The following is a 10,350-nucleotide window of genomic DNA, read 5'->3' on the forward strand; positions in this document are numbered from 1 at the left end:
CTCCCCTCAGCAGTGTCTTTGGTCCGTCTGCCTGTTCTGCTTCCCGCTCTGTCTCTGGTGAATTGTCTCCCCCTCCCATACCTCTGACCTATACCCCAGTTCTTGTATTAAAAAAAAAAGTCCTTATCAGAAGAAAACAAAATAATATGACTATGTTTGGGGGCAGATGTTAGTGGACTTATTGTGGTGATCATTTCACAATATATGCAAATATTGAACCATGTTGAACATCTGAATCTATGTATATGTCAATTATACTTCAATAAAATACTTTAAAATTTATTGTTCAAAATAATGAAAACCAGTGACTTCTAAAACAGTGAGATTTTTTCAGTCCACAGTAATGTTTAACTAGAACCTAATACTAGGAAAAAGTGTGTGTGCGACTGACTGTATCACAGTCCCTTGGTCACCAGTTATTTTGAAGGTAGAGATTTACATGAATTTTGGTTTTCAGAATCTGCTTATCACCTGAAGCAGGAAGTCAGACATAGTCAGTCAGTTAAAATCAATACATTTTATCCATATCAGTAATTTATCCTATTCTAGAAATAGTTATAAATGTTAAGTTTCACAAAAACACTGCATTTTGTTGTTTTCGCCCTACTCTATCATGCCTTTGTCTTTCACTATCTATAGGCCATACCCACCTCTGACACAAAAGGGGAGATACATCAGGGGAGGATTAAACCTCCCCCCCCAAAAAAAGAAGGAGAAGAAAAGAAAATGAGTAAGCGTCCTGTTTTTTTTTTTTTTACATTTTTTCATTCTTTTTTTTTTAAGATTGATTTATTTATTTATACATGCACTGGGTACAGTCAGAAGCGCGGGAGGGTGAGAGAATTCACCAGAGCCAGAGCGGGGAGCAGAGCAGGCAGAAGGACCGAAGTACACTGCTGAGGGGAGCAGCGGGCGGCAGGAGAGGTCTGCGCGCCATGCGGGACCCTCCTCCGGTGGCCGGGGAGCAGCCGGGGATTGAACCGGTGTCTCAGAGGCCGCAGGCAGCTTCGCAACCCAGCGCTCAACCGCTGCGCCACCGGGGAGGCCCCGTCCTGTTGCTTTTGAGTCATACATTACTGTCAGAAAAAAGAACTCCAAACATTTTGCAGCCCTGTATGTCAACTTGGAAGAAGAAAGAACATTGATACGCAGGTGACAATGAGTGGAAGATCCTACTTGCTCCAAGATTAATCCAACATTGTCTTTCAAGAAATTTAATGTCGGGCCTCCCCTGGTGGCGCAGAGGTTGAGCATTGGGCTGCGAGGCTGCCTGCAGCCTCTGCAGCGCCGGTTCGTTCCCCGGCCACCGGTGAGGGTCCCACACAAAAAAAAAAAAAGAAAGAAAGAAATTTAAACATCTCCCACTAAATCAGCGACTATAGTTCATTATAGTTGGTTTAGAAAAGAAACTAGATATGCCGGGAAAAACATGAATCTAAGCAAAAAGGCAGACTTCCAACCTCAAGAATGACCTGAACAAAAAGACCAGTATCCCCCAAAAGTGCTGATAAAGGAGGCAGTCCCCCTATGACAGAAGGCAGGGTCTGAGAATGTAATGGTGGCACTGCATAGGAGGTATGCTGTTAGTTACTTGCCATCTTTGAAAATTTTGACAGCCATCCCCATCTGCTCAAGTGGCAAGGGTGAAATTTTATCAACATTAAAAACTTAGAGTATATTAAACTTAGAGTATATTAACTTAGAGTATATTAAAAAAAAAAACAACACTAGGGGGCCTGCCTGGTGGTGCAAGGGGTTAAGACACAACCTAAGAAGCTATCTGCAGCCACTGTAGCACGGGTTCAATCCCCACCATGGAGCTACCCACATGGTGCAGCAGACCTCTCCTGACTCGCCCACTGCTCCTCTCAGCAGTGTATTTCAGCAGATCTGCCTGCTCTGCTCCCCACTCTGTCTCTGATGAATCCTTTCACCGCCACACCTCTGGCCTGTACCCCAGTTCTTGTATGCATAAATAAATATTTATTTGTTTGTTTGTTTGTTTGTTTATTTTATATAAGCACTGGGTACAGTCAGAAGCGCGGGAGGGTGAGAGAATTCACTGGAGCCAGAGCGGGGAACAGAACAGACAGACTGACAAAGTACACTGCTGAGGGGAGCAGCGGGCGCAGCAGGAGAGGTCCACGTGCCATGTGGGACCCTTGCCGGCGGCCGGGGATTGAACCGGCACTGCAGAAGCTGTGGGCAGCTTCACAGCCCAGTGCTCAACCGCTGCGCCACCAGGGGAGGCCCAGTAAATAAATCTTTTTAAAAAAAAAAATAGAGAGAAGATAAATTGCTGAATTAAAAGATAAACTCCTGACTGGCAGACAAACAGAAGGATAGATAGCGTTACAATCCAACAGTTATTTTATTCTGCAGAAGAATAATAACTAGCCCCTAAGAAGGGATGTGTCTGGTAGGAGAGTCTTGAACAGAGAATTATCTGACTTTGTTTTTAATTTAGTTCTTCCAGTGTCACACTGAATAACTGGGGATAATGACACACTTTTCCATCTGTTGAATGAGGTTCATAATGTAGTCAAACAGGGGTTTTTTTGGTTTTTTTTTAAAGATTTATTCGTTTATGCATACAAGAACTGGGGTATAGGCCAGAGGTGTGGGAGGTGAGAGGATTCATCAGAGACAGTGGAGAACAGAACAAGCAGACTAACTGAAATACACTGCTAAGGGGAAAAGCGGGCGAGTCAGGAAAGGTCTGCTGCGCCATGTGGGTAGCTCCCTGCCTGGGGATCGAACTTGGGCTGCCGTGGCTGCGGACAGCTTCATAGGTTGCATCTTAACCCTTTGTGCCACCAGGGAGGCCCAGTAGTCAAATAGTTTATGAAGAGAGCAGGCATATAAAATATTTGGAGGACTCCAGAAGAAATGCCCCATGTTAAGTGGAGCCACTTGACCTACCATCTTGTTCAGTGAATAGACAAGTGGACAGCATACATAGGATATTACTGAGCCTCAAGAAGCATTGCCGGGACCTTATGGGACGCTTCTGGAAAAGGCAGCTGGCTGTCCTTGTGGAAGCCATGTAGGCATAGGCTCAGAGAGGGGGGTAATCTCACTTTCCATGCATCCTAACTTTTCTTTCCCATTTATAAAAATACTATGACACCCACAGGAGAGAGGAGGAAAATAAGACACTGGGTGCCTCAAACTGTCCTTCCAAAAACACTAGCATTTGCAAGAAATAGTCTGGATTCTGCAGCAGCACAGGTTGAGACATCACCAGGAAATAGACTCACCACTTTTCTTTATATGAATCCTCTGCTCCTGTCACCTTATTCTACACAAAACACAACAGAATAAGAAGATTTGACAGAAAACAGGAAACTGGATTGATTCATCCATTTCTTCTATTCTTCATAAAACTGGGAACCCATACACACACTTATATTTAGCCATTCCTTCTGGAAAAGACCTGATGGGACAAGTTTGAATTGGAAGTGACTTTTGGGATCATAAGTGGCCTACTGTGATGAGCAGATCCCGGACGCTCTTCCCTGGCTGATATTCAGCTGCCACCTACCAGGATGTGCTCCTGGATGGCTCCCCACACACTCTGTCCTTGGCAATTATTAAATTTCCCCCTCACTTGTCTCCTGACCACCAATGCACCTAAGTTTTCCTCTTCAAACAGGATGTCATCTCATGTAAGATGTCAAATAACCTTACTACAGTAATAGAAATATTAGGGAGCAAACTAGACAGAGTAGGTCATGGTGGGTCAATTCTCATCACTCCTTTGAACTTGGTGTAGCCCTGGAACCAGGTTCCTAACAGGTTTTTCTAGATTTCAAACATCACTGAACTTGCATGTCCCTGCACTGTGGATGTCTTTATTACTCAGTCCTTACTTGCATGTATCTCCTTTTAGTTCTGGAGTAAAACTACTCAAACAGACCTCAATGGAGACACTGGATTCTCCCTTGGAATCTTTGGGAGAAGATTCTTATAAATTAGATTCCTGACATCTATTGTCAGACTCAGGCATCCCTTACAACATGAGCCTCAGTTCTCCTGCTGCTCAGACATATTTCTGAACATATGTTACAAATGTCAATGCTTATTATATTATAGAATGATATCTATATTATTTTTATGGTGGGAATTCAATGAGGTTTGGTTTCTGTTCTAATTATTTAATTAAAAAAAGATTTTATTTATCCATGCATACAAGAACTGGGGTGTTAGGCCAGAGGTTTGGGGGATGAGAGGATTCACTAGATACAGAGTGGGGAACAGAACAGGCAGATCCACTGAAATATACTGCTGAGGGGAGCAGCGGTTGAGACAGGAGAGGTCTGCTGCGCCATGTGGGTCAGCTCCCTGGCCAGGAATGGAACTCAGGCCGCAGGGGCTGGGGATAGCTTGATAATGCTGAGACTTTAACCCCTGCCCCACCAGGGAGGTCCCCACGTGGGAGTTCTATAATTCTTTTTCCCCAGAACTCTGTGACACTCCGGTTATGGTCCCATTCTGTGTACTTGGAACTTTGGACAGACCTAGACCCACTATGCCACTTAGCACCAAAGTGAACTGAAGCCACTTCCTACTCCGTGACTAGGGTGATGTTGGGCCAGTGATATGACCTCTTGCTGTCCTAATTTGTAAAATGACAGCAACTACCTCATAGTGTTGGTATAAGAAATAAGTGTGACTTCCAGTATAAATGTGTTTAGCACAATGGCTGAATCAACCAACACTCTATAAATATTAGTTATTACATCATTACTCATTCCAATTGCCAGACCCATTTTGTATGTACCAGATTTCCTGACTTCACTTTGCTCTCGATACAAATGCCATTGTTTCTTAAACCCAGAATTCATACCTCATTAACCAGAAGCATTCACTCAGGTCCCCAGGAAGTTTAGCACAGAAAGCTGGAGGAGCCAGAAACACTGGCAGCCTTTTCCACATAGTCAAAGCCATTTCAACAATTGGAGGTCCGGTGAGTCCTCACTTAGCCCACCTCTTCTTCTGCCGCTTTATTAACAGCAGCTTTCCCCTAAATGCATCGAGACCTAAATGCTGAAATTGTAAGTAGGAGAGCTACAACTATGAAACACCACTGAACTAGAAACATTCTGTGGGACTCCTCTGTAGCGGAAATGAAGCCGAACTCAGACTGGGGGATCTTACCAGACGCTTCACTGAACTCTGACTTGTTGGAACCAATGGCTGACAGCCTCCAATGCCCCCCTCCGCCCTCACCCCTTTCTTCTTTTCTCTGAAATCCCTTCCTCTAGAATGAGAGGTTATGGAAAAGGGTCTCTTCCAAGAGAGTTGTTTCAGGTGCTGCAGACTCTTGCTACAAATTCCAAGACATTTGTAGGATGATTTTGAGTCAGAAACAGTCCAGGTACCAATAATTATGTAAGAGGGAGCTTAGGTTTTAGGTTGCAGTTATGGTGCTGGTGGAAACAACCCACTTAGCCCCCCAAAAGTCAAATGAATATATATAGTAAAACAAACTGTTATTACTTTCAATGATTAATGTGTAAGTTTTGAAAAAGTGAAAACTGGGAGCTTTGTCTAGGAAGCTAAAGATTTTTTCTATTTGAAAGTCAAGATTATGCTGGCAGAAAAGTTTGTCCTAAAATCACCAACAGTAATTGAACTTTCCTACGAGGGATGTAGCCCCCAAAAATGATGTCAGGTCTGGTAAGGGCTTGTATACCCTAATTCCTTGTCGCTAATGTCCAAAAAGACCATACAAAAACAATATGCCCTTGAGCTTACCACGATGGTCAAGTCAAGGGGGTTAGCCCATTCGTGATGTCTCTATGGCTTTTACTTCCACAGTCACTAACAGAAGCTAAAAGAAATTCTATATAGCTACTTTTAATGGAAGCACAGTTTGGTCCGTGTACCTAAATTATATAAAGCAGCCTTATTCTTCCCCATTATTATAAATGAAGTTAAACCCGTTGTCAGTTTTTCTTCTTCTCACTGATGAGCCCAAAGTATTTCTCCTAATACCAACAACCATGTGGACATATTTTTTCCAGCCTAATTCTGTATACACCAAAAGCTAGGTGGTGACAAACAAGACCATAATTCACATCCTAATAAAATGGTCCCGAAATCATTCTGCTTTTTTTGGTTGTGACGATACCTCTGGTCCCACAGTGCAGTTCCTGCTGGGCTGCCTGCTTGGAATGCGGCTCTCATGCAGATGACACCCAGAGCTGGCGGGAGGAGGAACACAGAAGCTGGGGGTTCTGCTCCCTGCTGCAATCTAGATACCAGTCTACGGCATTCGTGCCTCCTGATTTACAGCTTGGTAAAGAACGGAGATGGAGAGGCTGCGGGCACAAGTGGGCACATGTTCATGCTGCATTGAGAAAGCAAAGAGAGAATGGTATCCAAGTTAAAACCAGGCAGGCATTTCAGATTTCAAGAGAAGAGCCGAAAAGGGAACATCTGTTGGATCCCCTGGGCGTGAGGGCAGTCTGTGTGAGTCTTCATATCTCTGAGTGTGTGCAGTGTGCAGAGGGCGGAGCCTTCCATCCTCAAATCTAAAAAGATTGAGAGATTTGGGAAGGCCCATATGTGCCAAAGGTCAGAGGGATCAATACGCAGACCCTTCCATGAGAAATGGGGCAAAAGACTGGAACAGAAATCTGCTGCAAAATGGAAGCCAATGAGAGGTAAGGAAGTTTCTGAACGATTCAAAAGTTAAGTATAAGCAAACTCAGTTGCCATGGGGGGAGGAGGTGGCGTGGAGGGGATAAAGAAAAAAAAGCAGTTGATGTGGTAATTAAGAATTTGGTGAGAGCCTGGGCAGGTCACCTCCTTTCTCAGATCAGAGACCCATCAGAAATTCTTTCAAGTGTCCTTCTGCGTCGCCAAAGATGACAACAGCAAATCAATAAGTGCTTGAAATGAAAGGGGATGTTGGCGAGCCCCCAGGCTACAGATTTCCCGCCGCCAGCCTTTTCTGAACTCCTAGCGTGCCTTTGCACCGCCTCTCTTAAGCAGGGCTACCTTTTATTCCTATTCTCAGGACGAAGGTAAGTGCTCAGTTAGCATATCTATTAAAAGTCGGCTCCAGTGTCAGCTCGCCTCGCGCGCAGAGGGAGCGCAGCCGCCGGCCCCGCCAGCCCGCCAGGCGCTGGGAGAGGGAAGGCTGGCCTGGCCGCCCGCGGCCCACACACCTCCTGGCTGTCCCAGCTCGCCCAAGATTGAGGGCTTCTGAGTTAGCCCTGCAAGGTCTCGGCCAGAGCAAAGGGCCTGAGCGACCGCGGCCACGGGAGCGCTCCTTGCTCCACACTCATTTACAAACAAGCACAAAAATCAGGACAACAGGAAGCCCAGCGCTCCTAAATTAAAGCTTGGCGTGTCCGGAAACTCGGTTCTGAGTTCCAAACCTTGGTCTCTCGCCTTCCACGAGCCATCCTCCCGCTGATACGTCTTGATTTAACAATCTTTCCAGAGCCAAACATCCCAGGGACGTTTTAATTAGCCAATTCATTAGTGAGTCAATACAGACATTTATATATTCTTTTAGCTCAAGTGGTTAAATACTAATTTCGAAATGATTATAAAACACCAGAATAAGCGACGCAGAGTCATTTTAATTTATATGCAAATCAATTGCTTCATCCTAAATGTCTTTAAAAAAAAAAAAAACAATTATTGTTTTGTAGCACCGGAGGTTCGGATCAAACCTTCTGAATTGACAATTCGGAAACAAGACTTGCACTGAGAAGAAAATTTAGAACGGCCAACAAATCAATAATGTTTGAGGCAGTTAAACATTTCTAGTCATTGGTATTTACATACTCGCTTGTTGTCAGATAAGGAGCTGGGGAAATTGCTTGCAAGGGTTGAGATCGGACTGCTGAGGGAAGAAAGTAAATGGTGACACACAGCCTCTCAGACTGGCTCTACAATAATACTGTACCCTTCCCCAAAGCCTGACTCGTGGGTGAAAGTGAGTTGGCGGCGGTCACCCCGCATTTGCCCTCGGCTTGAATCACAAAATTTTATGTCCTCCCTAAACATCACCATTTGATCCTTACTCTAAAACTTCGGTCACTTCCAAATATTAGAGGGAAGGCTAAAAGTCAGAATCGCACTGCAAATTCTCCGAATCCATTTACCGAGCTCCACTCTTTCTACACTGATTTTGTGGCCCCATTTTATTCCCTGTGTTCCCGCCACCCCACCCCCAGATATTAAATCAGATAATTGAAAAGAAGGACTGGCTGGGGAAGTGGTCCAGTGTCCTGGTGGACTGGAAGGTAATTCCTTTAGACATAGTGCAAAATTCTGGGTGAAAAGGGTTCAGATATTCTAGAACAGTGAGTCTCACCAGGGATTACCAGAAGATCCACACCCAGTTGTTTATGTAAAACTGTAACATCCTTGAAATTCACAGATACCTAAGGTCAGTGTCTTCCCGCCCCGGCTCCCGGCCCAGGGATCTGGCCCTTAAGGAACTGGTACCTTTGATGCTACAATCTTGTTTACATCTGCAGGGCAGAGAATTGCTTGCTGGGCTTGGGCGGCTCCCTCCACCCCCCTAATTTGAAGTAATCGGAATCTAAATACAATCGCCACGGCCCACCCTTCCATTCTTGCTCTGACGAGGGAAAACCTGAAATCCACGACTTAAATCAGCTCGGTGGTTTGTAGCCCCCAGCACCCTGCCTCTCCGCTGCACGCCTAATGTATTCCCTGGTGGTGCTGGGCATTAATTAGTTGTTTAATAGGAGTATGACTAAAAATGTAAAAGAAGGATTAGGAGCGTGAAACGTATGTCCAGCTCCTTCCACACACTCGAGGGGGGGGAATGAGAATCATTCTGTATCTTCTATTTCTCCAGGAGCCATTTGCATTTCCCACCAGCTGCTCACTTCAGCTGCTCTGGCGCTGGGCGAGGCGAGGACCCAAAAGCTCAGCGCGGTGTCTGCAGCGTTCGGGACTGGGGTTAACCAGCTCCTGGCGGGCGAGACTCCAGACAGAAGGGGGGCGAGGGAAACGTGAGCTTCCTGGAGCCCCTACATCCCAGCCCTGGTTTGCAAACCTCGGAGTCCTGAAAGGGGCCTGGGGGGGCAGGCGCGAATCTGCGCGTCTCTGCAGCACGGCCACCTTCCTCTTTCAACCTTGTCTCTCCGCGCATCTCTGAATCCTCCTGTCTCTGACTTCCTCGCTCTTTTCCTGCTTTTCCGTGAGATTTCCCCATCCTCGCCATCCGTGAGGGCGAGGCCGGTCTGCTACCAGCTTGTCTTCATCTATAAAATGAAAAGGAAAGAAAAAAGGGGGGTGTGAGGACAGAAACCCACTCCTGTGGAGGGTGGAGAGGGAGCAAACACTGCTCAGGGGCAGAGATGAAAATGTATTCTTCGGATTACATTTTCTAGGATGCTGTGATTTTAGATTTCACTTGTGGAACTTATTGGAGAAATCTGATTTTCTTGCCTCAGCAAGATTTCAGAAACCAGAAACAAAAATTTTCAGAGACAGAAGGGAAATAAAAATAAAAGCAGCACGTGGATATTTCCCCCTTATTTCTCTCCCCTTAAATAAAACTCTCTTGGATTTCCACCGGGGAAAGAGAGAAAGTTTGAGTTTTCACGGATGTTATGCGGAGGTTAGAAATGGCTTAAAAAATGTAGATCGCTCATCAGTTTTCTTCGTGGCTGAAGAGGCTAACCCTTGCCATAAAATGAGTCCATCTGTCGACTGTTAGCTATTTCAAAGTGAGGGGATTTAGCACTCAAAACAAATTGAGCAAGTTTGTTTGCCTGTTTTTACTGCTAACTCAAATGAATTCAAAACACGGAGTAATTCAAGAAAACACATAACATGTTCCAGACAGTCCCCAAATGCAGGGCAAGCTCAGCACCTATATGTGGCCTGCGCTGTTTTAAACACCAGACCTTTAAAATAGATATATTGTTTCACACACGTGCTCCGGACAGGGCATTTGATTTTCCCTACAATTTCGCGAATGGGTGTTTTGATCCAGGAGGAGCCATACAACTTCTGGCTGGAACTTTATTCTCCACTGGGGACCACAGGGAAGAGTTCTTTAACCCGCGGGCCTGCCTGCCTGGCTTTTGCTCCTGTGCAAAAATTACCATCGGTGGGAAAACCGAAACTTGCCTGCGACATACATTAACTGGACACCCTTGAGGTTGAAAGAACTTTGTCCAACATGTCTGGCATCAGCCTTCGCACCTAGTCTTCCAGGCGAATCATATTTATTATAGTCCTTCCACTCAAAGGCAGACAGAGCAAAAAAAATACCCTGCTGGCCACCAACACACCCGCCCTTGCTCCAGTCCAGAAATCGGGACAGCAGGGTCGAGACGCAGGGCA

Source organism: Talpa occidentalis, unplaced genomic scaffold, assembly GCF_014898055.3.
Source record: "Talpa occidentalis isolate TD23 unplaced genomic scaffold, MPIMG_talOcc4v2.1 talOcc4.13, whole genome shotgun sequence".
Lineage (NCBI taxonomy): Eukaryota > Metazoa > Chordata > Mammalia > Eulipotyphla > Talpidae > Talpa > Talpa occidentalis.